Here is an 11,370-nt window from a genome sequence, read left to right as displayed (position 1 = left end):
AGCCAGAGTTCCTACAGCTCATAATGATCTAATGTCCCTCTCCCAGAAAATGCAAGTGCATGAACCTCTAGCGTGACATCTTACATGGTCAAATAGCCCGTTGAATAGAATCAGAGAATCCACACAGAGCAGAAGGAGGCCATTCGGCCCACCGAGGCTTCACCGACCACAATCCCACCCAGCCCCAATCCCTGTAACCCCATATAGTTACCTTGCTAGTTTGCCCTGAAACAAAGGGGCAATTTAGCGTGGCCCATCAAGCTAAATTTGGACTGTGGGAGGAAACCGGAGCACCCGGAGGAAACCCACACAGACACGGGGAGAAGGTGCAAGCTCCACACAGACAGTGACCCAAGCCGGGAATTGAACTCGGGTCCCTGGCGCTGTGAGACAGCAATGCTAACCACAGTGCCAGCATGCCGCTCTTAGCTCTCCAAGCCCATTGGGCACTTGGGTGGAGAGAGGACAATGCCCAGAAGCCCCTCAGACAATGATTGGCATCTTCACCAACAAAGTGCAGAATATTGACAAATATATTGCTGGTTCCTCCTCTGTACAAATAACATTGTCTCTGGAACAAGTTAAAGTTTATTTATTATTAGTCACAAGTAAGGTTTACATTAACACTGCAATGCAGTTACTGTGAAATTCCCCTAGTCTGGCGCCTCTTCGGGTCAATGCACCTAACCAGCACGTCTTTCGGACTGTGGGAGGAAACCGGAGCACCCGGAGGAAATTCACGCAGACACGGGGAGTACGTGCAAACTCCGCACAGGCAGTGACCCAAGCCGGGAATCGAACCTGGGTACCTGGCGCTGTGAAGCAGCAGTGCTAACCCCTGTGCTACCTATTCTCACAATGCATTTAGCAACGTTAAGTTTTAATACTATAAAAAGTGTAAATACCCCCAATGGACTGAAATCTTTCATGTAGAAATCCTTCCACTCTCCTCCTTGTTTAGACTTGTCCATCCCAGCGCTCCTGCAGAGACAGCAAACAACTGGGTCCTACAGGTCAAAGGTTCAAGGTCAAACCAGGTCATTAACTCACTCCTGTCTGAACTGTGGCTCAGTGGTTTCAAGGCCCACTCCAGACATTTGAGCATAAAATTCAAAGTTTAAGTTTATTTATTGGTGTCGCAAGTAGACTTACATTAACACTGCAATGAAGTTACTGTGAAAATTCTCGAGTCACCACACTCCAGTGCCTGTTTGGGGTCAATGCACCCTAACCAGCACGTCTTTCAGAAGTGCTTCCTGACATCACCTCAGAGCAGCCTGGTTCTATTCTTAAGGTTATGACCCCTTGCTCTGAACTCACTAATTACTGTAGCAAAGCTGTTCTTAATTTGGCACCAACTAATGCAGCATTCTCATCGTCAATCAGAGAATCATAGAATCCCTACAGTGCAGAAGGAGGCCATTTGGCCCATCGAGTATGTACTGACCACAATCCCACCCAGGGCCTATCCCAGTAACCCCATGCATTTACCCTGCTAATCCCCCTGACACTAAGGGGCAATTTAGCATGGCCAATCAACCTAACCAGCACGTCTTTGGGAGGAAACTGGAGCACCCAGAGAAAACCCACGCAGACACGGGGAGAATGTGCAGACTCTGGGCAGTGACCCAAGCCGGGAATTGAACCCGGGTCCCTGGCACTGTGAGGCAGCAGTGCTAACCAACAGGACACCCCAGTTGACCCTCCAAAGCAGAACTTGGGGGGTGCTGCACTGTCGGAGGTGCCGTTCGTTTTGTTTGTGGATGACGGTCTGTCTGCCCTCATCCAGTAACAAACTTGGCCTCAGAACCGTTTTGAGAGAGGTTCCCATTCCAGACAGCGAGGGAGCAAATAATCCGCTGTGCAAAATAAACTAAAATAGCTGAACATAGTCTCAACAGAAAATGAGAACATTCTTACTGCTATTTTTCAAACCGAGTTCTTCTTCATTACCTGCGGGAGGGAGGGCTGCCTGATCGACTGGCCACAGTCAGAAAACTTGCCTCTCGATTGACGAACGCGAAGATCAAAGCTTTCTGCAGCTTGTAACGTGAGTGAGCAATTCCCCGGCTGCTGCCTTTGTCCCATTCATTCAAACCCTCAGAGCGGCTGTAGCCACACTCAACTTCCCAGGACAGCGGCACAGGTTTGCTGAGCTGCTGGTTCGGGGCTGGCTGCCTTGGTGTCTCTCTGTAAGAGGGGAGATACACACACACACTGTTCCTCTACAACACATCCCAACCAGCCAAAAAAGACGCTCCTTTTGTCCACACCTCCCTGACTGGCACAGCTCACCCCTCCCCAGTGTCCTTCAGTAAGCGACTGGAGGCAGCTTCCTCCCTGAGTTAAGCAGACGCTTGTTTTTGTAAATGACGTTTTTGTTTTAAAGTTATCTCCATACCTGAGGGGGGTTGTTCGGGTCCTCAGGCTGCTTGCTGAGTGCATCGACTGAAATGTGCAGTACCTGTAGATGGTGCACTGAAAAAAACCGACTCCTTCCTGCCCATCATTCAGAACCAACCCTCCTACACATTCCAATAAGGAGGTAGCTTCAGAATATTGCATCACTTGTTCATGCCACAAAATAACCCCTTCTGGAACACACTTTCTGAGAGGGTGTGAGGGTCCTTGAGAGGGTGCAGAGGAGATTTACCACAATGGCTCCAGGGGTTGGGGTGATTTTAGCTCCAAGGTTAGGGTTTGGAGAAGTTGGGGTTGTTCTCCTCCGAGCAAAGGAGGTCGAGGGGAGATTTGATGGCGGTGTACAAGGTCATAGATCATGGAGTCCCTACAGTGCAGAAGGAGGCATTCGGCCCATCGACCCTGCACCGACCACAATCCCACCCAGGCTCTAACCCCATGCATTTGCCATAGCTAGTCCTCCTGACACTAAGGGGCAATTTAGCATGGCCAATCCACCTAACCCGCACATCTTTGGACTGTGGGAGGAAAGCGGAGCACCCGGAGAAAACCCACGCAGACACGGGGAGAACGTGCAGACTCCGCACAGACAGTGATCCAAGCCGGGAATCGAACCCGGGTCCCTGGCGCTGTGAGGCAGCAGTGCTAACCAATGTGCAAGATGATGATGGGTTTAGAGAAGGCAGCCAAAGAAAAGCTGTTCTCGCTGGTTGATGGTATAAGGACTAAGCAGATACAGATTTAAGGACAATACATAGGCTGGGGAGGGGGTGGAGAAAAAATATTATTTTACACAGTGATTGGTAACAACCTGGAACTCACTGTGTACGAGGAAGCAATGACAATCATTGATAGAATCATAGAGATATTTAGCACGGAAACAGCCTAGATCTCTAGTGGAAATTAATAACTTTACCAGAAATGTTTATTATTGCACATTATAAATTTTAAGCAATGTCCACGTCGAGAGATTAGTTGAAAATATAGAGCAACAAAAATCTGTCATCTTTTAAAAAAAAACTCAGCAGGAGAAGCTCTTCTTGGGGAACAGTTGCTATTGTGGTAATGTCACTGGATGAGTAATCCAGAGGCCCAGGCTAACATCTCTGGGGACATGAGTTCAAATCCCACCACAGCAGCAGGTGGAATTTAAATTCAACTAATAAAATCAGGAATTGAAAGCTAGACTCGGTAACAATGACCACAAAACTATCATCAGTTGTTGTAAAACCCATCTAATGCCCCTTTAGGGAAGGAGATCAAAGTTAAAGTAAAGTTTATTTATTAGTGTCACAAGTAGGCTTACATTAACACCACAATGAAGTTACTGTGAAAAATCCCCTAGTTGCCACATTCCTGTTCGGGTACATTGAGGGAGAATTTAGCATGGCCAATGCACCTAACCAGCACGTGTTTTGGACTGTGGGAGGAAACCCACGCAGACAGGGGAAGAACGTGCAAACTCCACACAGACAGTGGCCCAAGCTGGGAATCGAACCTGGGTCCCTGGCACTGAGATTTCAGCATAGACTGAGATTCAATGCTGGGATCTTTCTATTCCTATCCCAAATGATATAGAATCATCGAATCCCTGCAGTGCAGAAGGAGGCGATTTGGCCCATCGAGTCTGCACCGACAACAATCCCACCCCGGCCTTATCCCCGTAACCCCATGTATTTACTCTGCCAGTTTGGGGGTGGCATGGTGGCACAGTGGTTCGCACTGCTGCCACACAGCGCCAGGGACCGGTTTCAATTCCGGCCTCGGATCATTGTCTGTAGGGAGTTTGCACATTCTCCCCATGTCTGCGTGGGTTTCCTCCAGGTGCTCCGGTTTCCTCCCACAGTCCAAAGATGTGCGGGTTAGGTTGATTGGCCATGCTAAATTGACCCTAGTGTCAGGAGATTTAGCAGGGTAAATATGTGGGGTTAGGGGAATAGGGCCTGGGTGGGATTATGGTCGGTGCAGACTTGATGGGCCGAATGGCCTCCTTCCGTACTGTCGGGATTCAATGTTTAGCCCCCCTGACACTAAGAGGCAATTTAGCGTGGCTAATCCACCCAATCCATACATCCTTGGACTGTGGGAGGAAACCAGAGGAAACCCACGCAGACACGGGGAGAATGTGCAAGCTCCACATAGTCAGTGACCCGAGGCTGGAATCGAACCTGGGTCCCTGGCACTGTGAGGCAGCAGTGCTAACCACTGTGCCACCCATTGAAGCACTACCAGTAGGACAAGAGATTATTTTTCTGAAGACAGTCCTGTGTCTCAGCATGGCACCACTTCTACATTATAACTAAAGTCTACACTTCAAAAGTACTTCATTGCCTGTGAAGTAGTTTGAGGTTGTGAAAAATGCTGCTGAAATGCAGGTTCTTTTATCTTTCAATGTACAACAGAGAGATAAAATAAAACCAAAATGTACAGGAAAAACTCAGCAGGCCGTGGATGTAGAAACAGAGTTAATGTTTTGAGTCTAATATTCTTTGAAACTGAGGAAGGTAAAATATTTTTGTATTGGAGGCAGGAGGATTGAAAATCAGCGAGATGAACCAACCTTTATTGCAGCCTTCCCATTGGAGAGTACATATATTTATTAAGGCAATAACAAACATCATACAGTAAGCTCCAACTTAATTTTGAAATAGCCACTGCATTTTTTAAAAATAAAATGAAATTGGAACATTGGAAAATAAATGTGAAATCAGCTCTGATATATTTGTACAATAATCTGACAATTAGGGTGGCACGGTGGCACAGTTGTTAGCATGCTGCCTCTCAGTGCCAGGGACCCGCATTCAATTCCCGGTCTTGGGTCACTGTCTGTGGGGAGCCTGCACATTCTCCCCCTGTGTCTGCGTGGGTTTCCTCCGGGTGCTCCATTTTTCTCCCACAGTCCGAAAGACGTGCTGGTTAGGTGCATCGGCCGTGCTAAATTCTCCCTCAGTGTACCCGAACAGGTGCCAGAGTGTTTTCGCAGTAACTTCATTGCAGTGTTAATGTAAACTTTCTTGTGACACTAATAAACTTAAACAGTCATTCACACCCCAAACCCGGCTGGATTTCTCCGACCTCACCTGCAGCTGGGATTATCCAGTCCCGCTGCTGTGAATGGAGATTTGGCTGAGCGCCAAATTAGTCTAGTTCCTATGTTTCTATAGCTCCAAGGGCTAACAGGATCAAGGGGTATGGAGGAAGGGGGAATCAGGGTAATGAATTCGATGATCAGCCTTGATCTAAATGAATGGCGGAGCCGGCTTGAAGGGCCGAATGGCCTACATCTGCTTCTAGTTTCTATCCTCGCGGGCAGTGGTGGCGGGTTGCACGAGAGCAGAGAGTTCCAGCTGTTGTCTCTATTCTCTCTCCACATGTGCTGTCAGATCTGCTGAGATTTTCCAGCATTTTCTGTTTGCATGTCTGATAGATTTGTCCCTATTTGACCTGCTGTGCTGTGTTTATTTTCAGGCTAGCTGCTTTGGATTTATGGAACGGTTTCTATTTCACTGAACTCTGTTCCATTGCTGAGGTGGGATTTGTTCAATATCATATTTTTCCTTATTAAGATGGATATTGATTATGGATCAGCACTCACATCTCACACGACGATGCATTTGAGGTCATGTAATTTGCCAGGTATTGACCAGGATTATCTTTCTGTTCAGTAATCAGAATGTTCAATAGCATCAAAATTTGCAAATCATGTATCGTGGGGACATTTAAAAAAAATTCATTCAGAGGATATGTACGTCGTTGGCTAGGCCAGCATTTATTACCCATCCCTAATTGTCCTTGACACTTTCTTGAACTGCTGCTGTCCCTTGGTGGAGGTACAGCGATAGCACTGTTGGGGAGGGAGTTCCAGGAATTTGACCTAGCGACAGTGAAGGAACGGCAATATATTTCCAAGTCAGGATGGTGAGTGGCTTGGAGGGGAACTTGCAGCGGTAGCAGCTGCAGGCATCTGATGCCCTTGTCCTTCTCGGTGGTAGCAGTTTTGGGTTTGGAAGGTGCTGTCTAAGGAGCCTTGTTGACTTCCTCCAGTGAGTGTTGGTGGTGGAGGGGGTGAATATGGTGCCAATCAAGCAGGCTGCTTTTTCCTGGATGGTGTCAAGCTTCTTGAGTGTTGTTGGAGTTGCACCCATCCAGGCAAGTGGAGAGTATTCCATCACACTCTTGACTTGTGCCTTGACGTGTGGATTGACTGTGTTAAATTGCCCCTTAGTGTCAGGGGGAGTAGCTAGGGTAAGTGCATGGGGTTATGGGGATAGGGCCTGGGTGGGATTGTGGTTGGTGTATTGGGCCGAATGGCCTCCTTCTGCACTGCAGGATTTTACGATTCTATCCTAGCAATGGAATTTCCTCGCTCACCTTCACGTTGCTTTCCTGTTTTAAGACCATCCTTAAAATGTACATCTTTGATCAAGCTTTTATTCCTCTGCCTGAAAATCTCGGTGTCCTATTTTGTTTTCTAATAGTGAAGTGCCTTTCCTGTTCTATTACATTCTATTATAAACAAATTACTTGTTGTTAAAATGGATTGAACTCTCTGCAGAAAGTTAGGCAGTACTTCAGAGAATCCCTATGGTGAAGAAAGTGGCCATTCGGCCCATCGAGTTTACACTGACGCTCTAACAGAGTATTTCAACCAGGCCCACCTCCCACCCTCCGCCCCCCCCACCCTATCCCCTAACCCCAAGCATTCATCCCGCTAATCCACCTAACCTGCACATCTTGGGACACTAAGGGTCAATTTAGCACAGCCAATTCACCTAACCTGCACTTCTTTGAACTGAGGGAGGAAACTGGAGCACCCGGAGGAAACCCACGCAGACACAGGGAGAATGTGCAAACTCCACACAGACAGTCACCCAATCGAACCTGGGTCCCTGGCGCTGTGAGGCAGCAATGCTAACCACTGTGCCACCGTGCCGCCCTTAAAGCTACTTAATGATATCAGAATCCTTTTAATTAAAATACTCTGTCAGAGAATGCAGAAAAGGTTTACCAGGATGTTGCCTGGTATTAGCTATGAGGAGAGATTGAATAAACTGGGATTGTTCTCCCTTGAAAGACGGAGGGTGAGGGGCGATCTGATAGAAGTTTATAAAATTGAGAGGGGCATAGATAGGGTGAACTGTTGGGAACTTTTTCCCAGGGCAGAAATGACAATTACAAGGGGGCACAAGATCAAGATAAGGGGGGAAAGGTTCAGTGGAGATGTGCGGGGGAAGTTTTTTACACAGAGGGTGGTGGGGGCCTGGAATGCGCTGCCAAGTGAGGTGGTTGAGGCAGTTACGTTGGTGACATTTAAGACTTACCTTGATAGGCACATGAACAGACGGGGAATAGAGGGATACAAGCGTTTGGTTTAGATAGGACAACGTGATCGGTGCAGGCTTGGAGGGCCGAAGGGCCTGTTCCTGTGCTGTACTGTTCTTTGTTCATTTTCTTTGTCCTTATTTTCCTGCAATGATACTCAACACTGCAACCCAGAAAGAAAACATCATAAACATTATAATCTCTTTCCTGTAGGTAGTAAGTTGTTTGAAATGTATTTTTAACTTTGCCTTTTTTCTCTCTTCCAATCCAATATTTTTTTCCCTTTCTTTGTTTCTCTTTCTGTCCCTCATTTGACACCAATTTCCTTCTCCATTGTAGCTGTTTCTTTTCCTATCTTTTAATCACACAGTCGGCACCCCCTGAAATCCCAGATGCCCAGTTCGTTCCCCTTGCTGCTTTGTTACAAGTTCACGCTTGCTGCAATATCTAGAGTAGTATTTTTGTTGAGCTGTCGGGGTGAGGGGAGAAATAACCTAAGCAATGAGGCATGCAGCGAGGCGTACTGCTCCAGCAAATTCTGGGCCAATTATTTTCACGATAGATGTAACAGAACTGTCTGAGTTCTGCTTTCGCCCACTCGAAATAAACTCTGACAAAAGTTTCTGAAGAAAATACACAGTCCGATTCATACTCAACACAGGGTGTCACAAACCGTCACGTTACTCAACTGCACGCCTGCTCATTTTGTTTTAAAACAGAACGAATAGCAAGTGTACGCAAAGACTTCGACTGGGGTAAGGAAAGGAGAGCTAGACGTTGTATAATTAAGATCTGTCTGCCTTCAGGCACAGTCGGATTGCAAAGAATGTCTAGAATAACAAATCAGTGCCCTTGAACTTGGTCCCAGGAGATATTTACTGGCAAGAATCAGAGTCACTTATATCCTCATACCATTAATAACTCAGTCAGTGCTGTGCTACGGGAGTGGGTAGAAATTCATTACCATTTCTCAGAGAAAACACGAAAGATTACTGTGTGAATATGATACTTGGAGCTGCGTTGGTGAAAATCAGCCAAGTGCAAATACACCATTTTACACATTTTATAAGGTTAGAGATAATGGAATTTATTATCCCTGTACAAACACTTCATGCCTTGTTGCTTTACCCACTAACAGACCTGTTCCTTCAAATTAGTTCCTTTAATTAATGGATGAATTAATTTCATGGTGTTTGTACATCAAAACATACAACATATATTCCAAGATCCATAAGCAACATGTTTTATATCGTGACTTACAAGATAAATAGGGATGAATGAGGCCATTCAGCCCATCTTAGCCAATAAATTCAGGTTGACGCTTAAACATTCCTCCAGCTGTTTCCCTTTCCTGAAGAATATTTGCTCAACAGTTGGAATTTTAACACGAATCCGATGTTAGCCCACAAACGGCCAAAATTACTAAATGAGGTTTCACAACTTGTCATAGTGGGATATTAATTTGGAATCTCCAGCTGGCTAGTTTATTCCCAGTGCCCAAACTATTAAACTACTTTAGACATTTTAACCCTTGCTTACTCCCTCCCTGTCACATCTTAGCAGCATTAATGGTGGGATATCTACTCTTACTATTACCACTGTAAACCCATGATGTGGAGATGCCGGTGTTGGACTGGGGTGGACACAGTAAGAAGTCTCTCAACACCAGGTTAAAGTCCAACAGGTTATTTGGTAGCATGAGCTTTCGGAGCCCTGCTCCTTCATCAGGTGAGTGAAGAGTTGGGTTCACAAAGAGGGCATATATAGACACAGACTTAATTTACAAGATAATGGTTGGAATGTGATTACCATTATCTTTACCATTACCCAAACTATTATCTTGTAAATTGAGACTGTGTCTATATATGCCCTGTTTGTACACCCAACTCTTCACTCACCTGATGAAGGATCAGCGCTTCAAAAGTTTGTGCTACCAAATAAACCTGTTGGACTTTAACCTGGTGTTGTGAGACTTCTTACATTGTAAACCCAACAATGGCCATTGATCAATCCATTCGTGTGTTGCGTTCTCCAAGGCGGCCTTCACGACATACGACAGCGCAGAGTCGCTGAGCAGAAACTGATAGCCAAGTTCCGCACACGTGAGGACGGCCTAAACCGGGATGTTGGGTTTATGTCACACTATCAGTAACCCCCACAGCTTGCCTCCTGGACTTGCAGAATCTCACTGGCTGTCCTGTCTGGAGACAATACACATCTCTTTAACATGTGCTTAATGCTCCCTCCACTCACATTGTCTGTATCTTTAAGACCTGGTTGGCTGGGTTCGATTCCTGGCTTGGGTCACTGTCTGTGGGGTGTCCGCACATTCTCCCCGTGTCTGTGTGTGTTTCCTCCAGGTGCTCCGGTTTCCTCCCACAGTCCGAAAGACGTGCTGGTTAGGTGCATTGGCCATGCTAAGTTCTCCCTATTCCCGTAACCCCACATATTTACCCTAGCTAGTCCCCCTGACAACAAAGGGCAATTTAGCATGGCCAATCAACCTAACCCGCACATCTTTGGACTGTGGGAGGAAACCGGAGCACCTGGAGGAAACCCACGCAGACACTGGGAGAACGTGCAAACTCCACACAGACAGTGACCCGAGGCCAGAATTGAATCCGGGTCCCAGGTGCTGTGAGACAGCAGTGCTGACCACTGTGCTACCGTGCCATTATGTTGAATTTGTGTAGAACGCTGGCTCAATCTCATATGGAGTATTGTGGCCATTTCTGGACACTGTACTTTTGGAAAGATGTGAATGCATTGGAGAGAGTGCAACAGAGAATCATGAGAATGATTCCAGGGATGAGGAACATTAGTTTATGAAGATAGATTGACAGAAGTTGGGACTGTTTTGTTGTAATTATACAGGGCTTTAGTGAGGCCACACCTAGAGTATTGTGTGCAGTTTTGGTCTCTTTTTCTGAGGAAGGATGTTCTTGCTCTCGAGGGAGTGCAGCGAAGGTTTACCAGGCTGATTCTGGGGATGCTGGGACTGATGTATGAGGAGAGATTGACTAGGTTAGGATTGTTTTTGCTGGAGTTCAGATGAATGGGGGGGCGGATCTCATAGAGACTTATAAAATTCTAACAGGACTAGACAGGGTAGACGCAGAGAGGATGTTCCTGATGGTGGGGGAGTCCAGAACCAGGGGTCACAGTCTGAGGATTCAGGGTAGACCATTTAGGATGAAGATGAGGAGACATTTCTTCACCCAAAGAGTGGTGAGCCTGTGGAATTCATTACCACAGGAAGTAGTTGATGCCAAAACATTGAATGTATTCAAGAGGCGGCTGGATATAGCACTTGGGGCGAATGGGATCAAAGGTTATGAGGAGAAAGCAGGATTAGGTTATTGAGTTGGATGATTAGCCATGGTCGTAACGAATGGCGGAGCAGGCTCGAAGGGCCGAATGGCCTCCTCCTGCTCCTACCTTCTATATTTTTATGTTTTCCTTGAAGAAAAGAAAGCTGAGAGGAGATTGGATAGTGGTATTCAAAGTCATGAGGGATCTGGGCAGAGAAAATAAAGAGGAACTGCACCCACTCGTAAAAGGAGCAAGAATGATGAGACACAGATTGAGAATAATCTGGAAAAGAAGCAAAAGTGATGAGTAAAAGCC

The sequence above is a fragment of the Mustelus asterias genome, chromosome 25, assembly GCF_964213995.1.
Source record: "Mustelus asterias chromosome 25, sMusAst1.hap1.1, whole genome shotgun sequence".
NCBI classification, from domain to species: Eukaryota; Metazoa; Chordata; class Chondrichthyes; order Carcharhiniformes; family Triakidae; genus Mustelus; species Mustelus asterias.
The sequence above is the reverse complement of the archived record's forward strand: the minus strand, read 5'-3'. Positions refer to the sequence as shown.